We start from the raw sequence: 13,055 nt of genomic DNA on the forward strand, positions 1-13,055 counted from the left end.
CTGCTGGGCCCTTGGGCCATGGCCACCGGGCCTGCGCGTCCAGAGCCTGTGCTCCACGACGGGAGAGGCCGCAGCAGTGAAGGGCCCACGTACCGCAAAAAAAAAAAAAAAAAAAATTTGTGAATCACTATGTTGTATATCTTATATTGTACATCAAGTCTACCTCAGTTTTTTTTACTAATTTTTATTGGAGTATAATTGCTTTACAATGTATTAGTTTCTGCTGTACAGCAAAGTGAATCAGCTATACATATATATCCCCTCTTTTTTGGATTTCCTTCCCATTTAGGTCACCACAGAGCATTGAGCAGAGATCCCTGTGCTATACAGTAGGTTCTCATTAGTTATCTATTTTATACATAGTATCAATAGTGTATATATGTCAATCTCAATGTCCCAGTTCATCCCACATCCCCTTCCCCCCTTGGTATTCATGTTGGTTCTCTACGTCTGTGTCTCTATTTCTGCCTTGCAAGTAAGTTCATCTATATAATTTTTCTAGATTCCACATATAAGCAATATTATACAATATTTGTTTTTCTCTTTCTGGCTTCACTCTGTATGACAATCTCTAGGCCTACCCACGTCTCTGCAAACGGCACAATTTCGTTCCTTTTTATAGCTGAGTATATACCTCATTTATTTGTTTGTTTGTTTGGCTGTGCAGGGTCTTAGTTGTTGCACACGGGATCTTTGTTGCCACGTGCAGGATCTTTAGCTGCGGCATGTGGAATCTAGTTCCCTAATCAGGGATTGAAACCTGGACGCCCTGCATTGGGAGCGCGGGAGTCTTAACCACTGGCCCACGAGGGAAGTTCCATACCTCAATTGTTTAAAAAAGTATGCCTTAGGAAGAAGCAGGAGACACAAAGGGAGGAAAAGCCAGTTTGTCAGCATGGGGCATAGGGGAAGTCTGGGCAAGAAAGAGATGGGTAAACATTGCAAATGTCATGTCCTTCCGAATTCTTGGAAACCATTAGCTTTATGGCCCTCTGTGTTTCCAGCTGTGGTAGAGTGAAGGTGAGATTCAGAAAATAGTCATTCAGATTAGGGAAAGCCCTAGGTCAGGGATGCATTTGGACTGTCTTGTTTCTCTGATTTGTCTTTTTTTCCTCCCATAGCCTCTGAAGGTAGAGGTGAAGCTATGTCCAGGGTAATTGGAGTTTTCAAGGGCTAAGACACATTTTACCAGTTTGAGTAAAGTATAGAAACTTTGCGTTCCCTTAGGTCTCTTTACCTTCCCCACTTATACTGAAATTATCTTAAATATTTCTTCTCTATGCTGAGAACCACATAAGGCAATGTTATAATTTTTACTTAAATCACTTAACATGATTTAGAAAACTCATGAGAATAAGATGGTATATTATTACTTATACATATCTTTCACTCTGTTGTTCTTTCTTCATGACATTTCAAGCTTTTTTTTTTTTTAATAATTTTCTTTCTGTTTAAAGAAATTCCCTTAGCCATTCTTTTAGAGTAGGTCTGCTGGTGACTAATTCTCTTAGTTTTCCTTAATCTGAGAACATCTTGATTTTACCTTAATTTCTGAAGGATGTTTTTGCTGTGTTTTGCTCTGTGAGGGAACTTTTCACACCACCAAGCTGTTGATTCTGCCAGTCTCCTAGCCCATCCTCCAAGAATCGGCTCGAATGTGCTTTCTTTTGTGAAGCAGTCTGTGTCACTCTTTGAACCCCAAACCAAAAGCAATCACTCTTACAGCTGGGATTTTTTCATTCCCCTGATAAAGCGCCAGTCTTACAGGGTTTCATTTTGTTCTTTTTCCCACTAGACTGTGAACTCCTTGAAAGCCAGGATCAGGTGTATTCACCTTTGGATCCCACAGGTACATTCATTAATATATCCAACTAACACAACAGTGTATTTGGTGCCTCCTACGTAGGAGTCACTGTATTGGGCACTGGGTGTCAATTGGACGTGATTACCCAAAGACTAGGTATACAGAGGTTAATAAAGCGATGATAATAAGGGTCCCAGCGCTTACAGATCTTCACCAGTGCAGCATTAGGCACAGAGTAGTTGTGAACACTAACAATCTGGTCATCAAGAGGCTAGTCCTTTTACTCTGCTGCCACTTTCTACTTCTTTGACCCCATGGGAAAACTTCCTGTGGAGTCCAGACATGCTGAACCCCGAGAAAGTTAGATGCTTCTTTGAGTCATTCAGAGAAGGCGGAAAGCTTCAGCCAGTGCTGGAACCTGAAGTCTCTGGAGGGCAAGGCCTGAGGAGGAGTGCTGAGCACAAGTCCTGAGGGCCCTCCTGTTAGCCAGCAAAAGGAGAGCAGGTCTGGGGTCCCAAGGGGATAATAGGAATGCTATTGATTACTTAGGTACCAGCCTTGCTGGTCTAGGGGGCTGATGAAGTTACATCGATGCCTCCTATCTCAGTGGGAAACCAGGCTGATGGGGACTGGCAACTAAAGACAACACCCAAGATTTTTAGGGCAGTGAAAGTATTCTGTATGATACTGTAAATGTAGATATATGACATTATACATTTGGTAAAACCCATAGAACTGTGCAATGCAAAGAGCTGAACCCTAATGTAAACTGTAGACCTAGGTAATAATAATAATATGTAAAATTTAAATAATATAACAATCAAGTGTAACTAAGGTACCATACCAGTGGAAGATGTTAAAAATAGGGGAAACTGAGGGATTGTGGGAGAGGGACTATTTGGGAACTCTGTACTTTCTGCTCAATTTTTCTATAAACCTAAAACTACTCTAAAAATAAACTTTTATTTTTTTGGACTCTGCTTCTTGAGCCATTTTATTTAATTAATTTATTTATTTTGGCTGTGCTGTGTGGCTTGTGGGATCTTAGTTCCCCAACCAGGGATCAAACCCGTGCCCCGTGCAGTGGAAGCATGGAGTCCTAACCACTGGACTGCCAGAGAATTCCAAAATAAACTATTAATTGAAACAAAAAACCCATCATCCAAGAAATGACAGCTAATGGGAATTGATGAGGAACAGGTAGAAGATGAGGACAGGAGCAAAGGTAGGAAGTCTGATTGGGGGGACCTGGCTTTGTCTTCATCCCTCTGTCATTCCTCAGTCCTGGAGACAAGCTCACCACCACTTTCCATCCCCCTACATATTTACACAATCTCTCTTCCCTGTCATTCCCAAGGCACCAGAGTTGGAAATTCAAGGAATTTCAAGGAAAAGTAATTTTCATATTGAGGATGAGGATGACGCTGATTGTAGAACTGGAGGTCCAGTTATGGATGGTGAACTCAAGTCAGAAACGGGAAAATCTGGCAGGACCGAAAAACTTCTCTAAGCTGTCTGGAAGCAGTAGAGTCTTGAGGTTCCCTGTGGACTTAGGGTCCAAGAATTTCAGGCAATAGTGTTGGATACCTCTACATCTAGTTCTCCCAGTTTTAGGAATGTGTCCCTGTAGTTTTCTGAAGACTTACTTCTCTTATTCTAGGGACTGATTTCTTCTTGCTTATTAGGGAGCCGTCCTGGCACTGAGAGGAGTGAATAAGACAGAGGAGGGACCCAAGAGCCCTTCATTGACCTGTTCACTTTGGTTGTGTTCCAAGGTGGGTTATGGCACCAGAGAGAAACCTTTATGCCACAATGATGTGTGGACTTTTGTACCAGTTTTAGGAGGCACCGTATGCCGTTGTTCCTTACTGTTCAGACTACAGTTTCTCACCTAGACCCCTGTATGAGAAATGAAGCCTAATTCCTATAGTTTTGATATAGGCTTAGAAAGGGGTACTATCAAGGTAATGGATGCATTTAATTAGGGAATTGCACTGGAATTAATGTAAAAACTGAAAAGTTGCTCTTGTCTGACTTCTGGTGGATTCTATTGTCCTATTCCTCTACCTATTAAATCCATTGAATAAGAACTATTTGAGGCAACTTCCCTGGTGGTCCAGTGGTTAAGGCTCTGTGCTCCCAATGCAGGGGACCTGGGTTCGATCCCTGGTCAGGGAACTAGATCCCTCGTGCATGCACAACTAAAAGATCCTGCATGCCGCAACTAAAGACTCCACGTGCCACAACGAAGACCTGGCGCAGCCAAATAAATAAAATATTTTGGGCAAAGTTACAGTTACCAAAGGGGAAATGGGGTGGGGGAAGGGATAAATTAGGAGTTTGGGATTAACAGATACACACTGCTCTATGTAAAATAGATGAACAACAAGGACCTACTATATAGCACAGGGAACTATATTCAATATCTTGTAATAACCTATAATGAAAAAGAATATATATATATATATATATATATATATATATATATATATATATATGAATCACTTTGCTGTACACCTGAAACTAACACAACATTGTAAATTGTAAATCAACTCTACTTCAATTAAAAAATAATAAAAATTTTTATGGGCTTCCCTGGTGGCGCAGTGGTTGAGAGTCCACTTGCCGATGCAGGGGACACGGGTTTGTGCCCCGGTCCGGGAAGATACCACATGCCGCAGAGCGGCTGGGCCCGTGAGCCATGGCCGCTGAGCCTGCGCATTTGGAGCCTGTGCTCCGCAACGGGAGAGGCCACGGCAGTGAGAGGCCCGTGTACCACACACACACACACACACACACAAATAATAATAATAATAGTAATAATAAAAATTTTTAAATAACTCTTTTGGGGTCTCCTACCCAGAAATCACTGACATTCCTGCCTATCACCTCCCACTTCCCCAGAAGACCCAGAGGAGTTTTTCCTGATCGAAGTTTAGGTCTAGAGAAATCCTTAGGATGAGAGGGATATGGGGCAGGAAAAGGGAGAAACCTGATTTCAGCATGGGGGCAAAGGTGGGGCAAAGGTGGGGGCAAAGGTAAGGGCAAAGCCTGAACTAAGAAGAGGCAGATAAATATTTGTGAATGTTATGTCCTTCACTGTTTTCAGAGGGGTCAACTGTTTTGTCTCAGATAGAAGGTCAGATCTAGAAAGCAGTCATTCAGATCAGAGAAGCATAGAGGCAAAGGATGTGTTCAGACCATCTCATTCCTCTGGCTTCTTTTTTTACCAGGAGCAGGTGAGTATCTCCCACAGCCTATAAGGTTTGATGTCCAGCGTGATTGAAATTTCCAAGGGCTAAGACACTTCCAAGCTCTGACCAGTCCTGGTGTCTCTTCATCCCAAGCCTTTCCCCACTTCCCAATCTGAGCATTGCTTCTTTCCAGCAGGGCTGTTCTGCTGACCCACCATGATCCAGGCTGTGCTGCTCCTTTGCTGTGTCTTGCTGTCCCAAAGGGCTGCCTTTCCAAGAAATGGCCAGGAAGGGGCCCTGAACTTCCAGCCATCTTTCACAGAAACTGGGCATCCTCTGAACGTGCTCTCCAACCAGATCCCTCTCCCAGATCCCCAAACTTGCCAGGATCTCTTGCGCACAGTCCCCTCCTTAGCCCCTCTCTCTGAGTACCTATCCAACTTAGCTCTGGAGGAGGTTGGTTGCACAACCGAGGCCCACATTCTGCAGCTTCAGCTTGTTAAGATGGGAGGAAAGGACACCACTGAAACCCTCATCCGTAAGAGCAAAAAGCACAATAAGGAAGAAGGGATTGGCAATGCTAAGGTCATTCTGAAGGATCTGGGAGGACCGCTAGGGGAATTTAGGCAGGTGCAGCGCTCAGTTACCCTTCCTGAGGCATGTAGGCAGGAACATAAGTGGGTGCTCTATGAGACAGCGCAACTGATAGTTGAATTTGCTGAGAAGCGCCCTTCCACTGAGCTGGTAACAGAGTTAAAGACTTCTGCCATACCCAGAAGTGCACGGATAAATCTTGGGAGCATTTGGAAGGAGTAGGCAAACAGCTGATGGAAAGCCCTGAGATGAAAGACTTCACAATGCCTATGGAAGATCAGATATACTTTGTCAAGCATTCCACAACCATTCTGACGTGCCTTTATACTGGAACTAATACAGAAACATTTCCAGACATTTTTTGGATAGGGAAGGCCTCCGAGGAATCCTATCTCCTGTCTCAAATGTCTCTGATAGGACTGTGTACAAGGACTGTGCACAACAGGTAGTTAGAAGTGTTGAGACAGCTTAGGGCAGAAGTGTGCTATTCGTTTGATCCCGGTGCTGAAAGACATGTGACCAGAGTCAGCTTTGCCCCCTCTCTTAATAGGTCCTAGCCCCTATTTTTTCTCCCAATTTCTCTTTACTTCAGTTGAAAGATACTGTGGTTATATTATGTACTAAACATGAAGGATATTGAAATCTTTCCCCGTTCATCTACCTTTTACTTTCTAATTCCCCAACTGGATGGTATAGCTTGCTTGTGTTAATTTTTAAACTGAAAAGAGAAATTAAACGTTGCTTCTATATCAGAATAACTGTTATCTGATCTCTCTTAACTGCGGGTCTCCATGGCATTTTCTTTTGAGGGGGGGTACTGTGCAAAATGGGATCTTAGTTCCCTGACCAGGGATCAAACCCAGGCCACAGCATTAAAAGTGCCAAGTCAACCACTGGATCGCCAGGAAATTCCCTTCACGGCTTCTTTTGTGAGCTGGAGATGAAATGTGGCAGGGACATGTAGGAAGTGCCAATGTATTTTCAGGCTGAGTGTGTAACAAGGGGACAAGGTTTGAGCAGTCAGTACAACTGGGCAAATAATTATAGAGGTCATATCCCTTGCTGATCATTGGGGAAAGCAACCATCTTTCCTCCTCATGGGACAGAGAACTGAGCAGAGTGGGTCTAGATCTACCAGAGCAGTTTCACTTCTCACTGACTGGATTGTGTGGTAATTTGGGGCCCCATACCTGCACGGAATGGGGCCCATGTAAAGCAGAGGAAGTCCCTGGTGATCTGGATAGGGAGACCAAGAAGAGCAATTGAGTCCCATTCCCTGGCCCCAAACTTAAAAGGAAGAGAGGCTGGGAGTTGATGGGTGAGATGTCCTCTAACTGAGCTCTGGGTTCCTTCAGACCACAGCCCAAAGGAAACAGTTTGTGTGTTGTCTTCCACTCTAGTATAGTCAGATCCAGCTAGACATCACCAAGACCCACCATGACCTGCTCCTTTAGTGCCTCCTGCTGTACCCTGTGGTTGTCACTTCATGTGGCACCCAGAAAAAGACCCTGGTGCCTTTTTCCTCATCTCTGGGGATCCAGCCACCCACAGCAGTCTCTTGGTTCTGCCAGACTCTGCTCCCAAAGTCCCTGGCTGGCCTCACCCACTTTGTACTCCACCAAGGATGTCCCTGGAGCAGACTGATCATGAGACTGATGCCTAGACACTGCAGCTTCATCTTTATAGACTGGAGGATATGAAAGCCATGCAGGTTTTCTTCAATCAAATACAAGGTGCCACATGGACAGCAGCACAGGGAGGGGCCTCCCAGGGAGTGCCCTGGTCTCTGTTCCACAGCTGTTAGGCAGGGTTCAGCCTGATCCAGGGAGATAAAGATGTGCCTTCTCTACTCTACAATGTTAGTATGAGCAAGAGCAGCATATGTACAACGTGGTCCAGCTGTTGCCAGGAGTGGGAATCTACTACAAAGTCAGGCATAGCTTTGTACTCTGCTGCTCAGAACTACAATAGACCCAAGGAGTGAGGCTGAGATGAGGCCATAGACCTAGGCTCCAGCCTTTGGATGGTCATGCCCAGGTTATCAGGGGACCCAGGGGCTGTTGGTGAGCTCTGTGCTTAAATCTGCAGCAAAATCTGGGGTTCAGCAGCTGAACCAGTATTACCATGAAAAAGAGGCAAATACGCCTCTGTCAGAGACTAGGGAGGAGGGCTTGGAAGGCACCACAGATGTGAATCACCCAGGGGTGACAAACAACAACCATGGCCTCGGAAGACAAGACTCCTGAAGAAGTAAAGTCAGCTCCTACTCATTTCGGGCCTTATTCAAGGGCCAAGACTTAGATACTTTTCGTAGGAATCTTATGCTTTATATAAATAAAGAGATTATTCACAGTAGGAATTAAACTGAATTTAAAATTATCACCAACTCCCTTATCCTAAACTTCAGATATGGAATAGAGTATTCAACTATGATTATGTCAGTCTGTCATTATTCATGGTAGTGAAGAGAATCCTCTTCCCTCAAAAACAAAACAAAACAAAACAGGTTTTTCCCTTCATCATAAAATCATATGACTCCTTAAATCATATACATGCTTGCTTTATTCTGTTAGGCTCTGGGTACTGCAATAAATTGAGATTTCCCAAAGATCAGATGGCCCCAGGAGCAAGAATGCTACCCAGGCCAGCAGGTCTTTCACAGATGTGCTAATCCACGTATTGAAAATCAGAGGTGACAAATCTTACCAGTCCTTGTTGAAATTCCAGGAGGTTGGAACAAGGATGATCCCTCTGATTAAGGTAGGGAAGAGGGACCTGGGGGTGTATTAAAATAGAGTCAATTACAATCTTAGGAGTTTTATGACTTCTTCCACAATTTCCAGACTACTGCAATCCAACAGAAATTTGAGAGATGAGGGAAATGTTCTATATCTGTGCTGTCCAATATGGTGGACACGAGCCCCGTGTGTCTACTGGGTGCTTGAAATGTGGGTGGTACAACTGAGAAACTGAATTTTCTTTCCAAGTTTTAAATTATTATTCATAGTTGGGTTTGTTCTGTTTTGTTTTGTTTTGTTTTGCGGTACACGGGCCTCTCACTGTTGTGGCCTCTCCCATTGCAGAGCACAGGTTCCGGACGTGCAGGCTCAGCGTCCATGGCTCATGGGCCCAGCCGCTCTGCAGCATGTGGGATCCTCCAGAACTGGGGCACGAACCCGTGTCCCCTGCATCGGCAGGCGGACTCTCAACCATTGCACCACCAGGGAAGCCCTATTCATAGTTTTTATTGTTGGTATTACGTGATAATGTCTCTAGGTGTTATGGACTGAATTGTGTCCCCCCACAGAATTAATTAGTTGAAGCCCTAACCCACAATGTGACTATATGTGGGGAGAGGGCCTTTAAGGAGGTAGTTAAGGTTAAATGATATCATAAGAGTAAGATTCTAGGGACTTCCCTGGTGGTGCAGTGGTTAAGAATCCACCTGCCAAGGCAGGGGACAAGGGTTCAAGCTCTGGTCCGGGAAGATCCCACATGCCACAGAGCACCTAAGCCCGTGTACCATAACTACTGAGCCTGCATGCCTAGAGCCCATGCTCCGCAACAAGAGAAGTCACTGCAATGAGAAGCCCGCGCACCAAAACGAAGAGTAGCCCTCGCCTCACCGCAGCTAGAGAAAGCCTGCACACAGCAATGAAGACCCAACGCAGCCAAAAATAAATAAATAAATAATAAAATTTAAACAACAACAAGGAAAAAAAGAGTGGGATTCTAATCCAACGGGACTGGTGTCATAAGAAGTGGAAAAGACACCAGAAATGCATAAACACAGAGGAAAGGCTATGTGTGGGAACAGCAAGACGGCAGCCATCTGCAAGCCAAGGAGAGATGTCTCAGGACTAACCAAACCTGCCAACACCCTGACCTTGGACTTCTAGCCTCCAGCCCATGAGAAATAAATTCCTTTTGTTTAAATCACCCAGTCTATGGTATTTTGTTATGGAGACCCTGGCACACTAATACATTAAGTATGGGTTTTTTTTCACCTATTTTCTGGTATCCTGTGAGTCTACTCAATCTGAAAAATTTTTCTTCTTCATTCTTTTCTTAGTTTTTTTTTGTTTGTTTGTTTTTGGCTGCTCTGCGCAGCTTGTGAGGTCTTAGTTTCCCAACCAGGAATCAAGCCCGGGCCCACGGCAGTGAAAGCACTGAGTCCTAACCACTGGACCGCCAGGGAAGTCCCAGTTTAGCTTTTTTAAAACTGTGGTAAAAAACACATAGCATAAAATATGCCATCTTAACCATTTCTAAGTGTACAGTTCAAAAGTGTTAACTACCTTCATGTTGTTGTGCAACCCATCTCCAGAACTTTCTCACCTTGAAAAACTGAAAATCTACCCGTTAAACAACTTCCCATTTCCCCCTCCCCTCAGCCCCCAGCAACCATCCTTCTACTTTCTGTTTCTATAACTCTGACTACCCTAGATCTCTTCCTACTCATTGCAATTTGTCATCTCTGACTGAGATTCCTGCAGCAGCCGTCCTGCTAGTCCTCTTCACTCTAATCTCCCCTCCTCCTGAGTCCATCTTCCACATTGCCTCTTGAGTTATCTTCCTAAAACATAGGTTTGATTCTATCACTCCCCTGTCCAGACAACCTGATGGTTCCCCACTACTTTCAACACAGAGTCCAGAGCCTCTGAGTGTGTCTGGTCTTTGTCCAACCTTGGCAGCCTTAGGTCCATGCCACCCACATACCTACTTTACATTGAAGTCATCTTCGTCTTGGACAACTTTCCATACTCCAAAAGGAGGCTTTTTCTCTCAATGGTTGGTCATGCCTGTCCCTCTACTAGAAGGCTCCAACCACACACACACATACCTCACCTGTCCTCCGGATAAACCTCTGCCTTCAAGACTCAGCTCAATTGTCACTCCTTTTGAAAAGTTGTCCCTGTTACCCTTTGAATCTGTGGAGAAACTTTGGCAGTTGGGCTCTCTTCTTCCCACTGCTATAGCACAAATCCTCTGGTGTTACAGCACATTTCCTACTTCTCCCCCTAAATTGTGAGCTCCTAGAGGGTAAGGATCCTGCCTTACTCACTTTTAGATCTTTAGGATCCATTCAGTAATTTACACAATTAACAAATATATTTGGGGCAGCTGGAGAAGTGGCTAGAAGCACCTCCCGCCCTACCCTTACCCCACACTGCCACCTGTGCTTCCTAACCTTTAATGGTACAATGGTACAATAGCTGTGGTCAAATTTGAGCGTACATCAGAATCAGCTGTAGAGCTTGTTAAACCAGATTTCTGGAGAATTCCCTGGCAGTCCAGTGGTTAGGACTCCGTGCTTTCACTGCCAAGGACCTGGGTTCGATCCCTGGTCAGGGAACTAAGATCCCAAAAGCCTGCGTGGTGTGGAAAAAACAAAACAAAACAAAAAACCCACACAGTTTTCTGAGCTTACTCTGAGTACCTGATTTAGCAGGTCTGGGATGGGGCCTAAGAATTTACATTTCTAAGTTCCCACGTGACGCTGAGGCTGGTGGTCTTGGGACCACACTTTGAGATCCACTACCCTATAGCCATCAGGGGGTATTAGTCTCATGTTTCTCCCCTCCTCATAATGATTTCATCTCTCCTGCCCGACTCCATGGCCTCTCTGCAGCCTCATTCTCACTCCCCAGCCTTTTGTTCAGTGGGAGTGATGGTTTAACCCAAAATCTTTTTTTTTTCTTTTAAAGAAATTTATTTAGGGCCTCCCTGGTGGCACAGTGGTTGAGAGTCTGCCTGCCGATGCAGGGGACATGGGTTCGTGCCCCGGTCCGGGAAGATCCCACATGCCATGGAGCGGCTGGGCCCGTGAGCCATGGCCGCTGAGCCTACGCATCCGGAGCCTGTGCTCCACAATGGGAGAGGCCACAACAGTGAGAGGCCCGCGTACCACAAAATAAATAAAGAAATAATAATAATTTTTATTTATTTATTTGACAGTGCCATGAGGCTTGCAGGATCTTAGTTCCCCGAGCAGGGATTGAACCCGTGCCCTCGGCAGTGAAAGCCCAGAGTCCTAACCACTGGACCACCAGGGAATTCCCTAACCCACAATCTGACAGTCTGATTTCTTCCTTTTTAATCTTGTATGAGTAAAGTATTTTTTACTTTTGTTTGCAATGAACATAATGTAAAAAAGTAAAGAAAAATTACCTATAGACCCACCTCATAGGGCTAGTTTATTAATATTTGGGTGTCCAACTATCCTTATAGAATTTTTCTATAACTGTAATGTGCACATACATTTTTTAAAAATATTTATTTATTTATTTATATTTTTGGCTGTGTCGGGTCTTCGTTGTGGCATGTGGGATCTGTTTTGTTGTGGCTCTCGGGTTTCTCTCTAGTTGTGGCGTGCGGGTTTCCTCTCTCTAGTCGAGGCTTGCAGGCTCAGTAGTTGTGGTTAGAGGGCCTAGTTGCCCCGCGGCATGTGGGATCTTAGTTCCCTGACCAGGGATCGAACCCGCGTCCCCTGCATTGGAAGGCGGATTCTTTACCACTGAACCACCAGGGAAGTCCCTGCACATATATTTTTAAGTAAAAATTGGACTTTACTCTTCATACTAACTTGAAGCCTGTGACATTTGTTTTATGACTGGAAGTTTGTACCTCTTAATCCCCTTAACCTAACTTACCCATCCCCCCATCCTGGATTCATTCTTAATTTCCGGAAATAATTTCCCAGAAGTAGAATTTGTGGGTCAAAGGATATACACATTTTTGCTGTTGGTTGATCCATTAATATTTTCTCTTTTTAAAATATCTTCTTTAAAATGAAAGAATTGGCTTTATTTTCTGGTAGTAAATGTAATATATCCATATTGCAAAAACATCTGGAAAACGTAAAAGAAAAAAAACCCCAAATTTGATCACTCAGAGATCACTTCTGTTAACAATTTTTTGGCTGAGGTATAATTTACCTCTAATAAAACAGGCAGATTTTAAACAACAGTTCAATGTGCTTTGACACACACAAAAAATAGGAACTCACAGAGATAGATAGATACATAAATAGATACATAGATACATCACCAGGCCAATCAAGATACAGAACATGTCCTACACTTTAGAAGGTTCCCAGTCAGTCTCACTCCCCTGCCCTCCTCGTCTCCTATGACTCCCTCCCCACATACAAACACTGGTCTGATTTCTATCTGTGTAGTTGTGTTGCCTCTCTGTAACTTCACACACATGAAATCATAGAATATGTCTTTTTTTTTTTTTTTTTTTTGGCAGTACGCGGGCCTCTCACTGCTGTGGCCTCTCCCCTTGTGGAGCACAGGCTCCGGACGTGCAGGCCCAGCAGCCATGGCTCACGGCCCCAACCGCTCCACGGCACGTGGGATCTTCTCGGACCGGGGCACGAACCCGTGTCCCCTGCATCGGCAGGCAGGCTCTCAACCACTGCGCCACCAGGGAAGCCCAGAATATGTCTTTTGAGTTTG

General features: G+C 44.4%; 1 pseudogene; it reads left to right on the forward strand.

Moving 5' to 3' along the window:
* The first annotated feature begins 5,211 nt into the window (after nucleotides 1-5,211).
* Nucleotides 5,212-6,033, forward strand: LOC132499400 (uncharacterized; annotated as a pseudogene).
* The last annotated feature ends 7,022 nt before the right edge of the window (nucleotides 6,034-13,055 follow it).

This window comes from Mesoplodon densirostris, chromosome 11, assembly GCF_025265405.1.
Source record: "Mesoplodon densirostris isolate mMesDen1 chromosome 11, mMesDen1 primary haplotype, whole genome shotgun sequence".
Classification (NCBI taxonomy): Eukaryota; Metazoa; Chordata; class Mammalia; order Artiodactyla; family Ziphiidae; genus Mesoplodon; species Mesoplodon densirostris.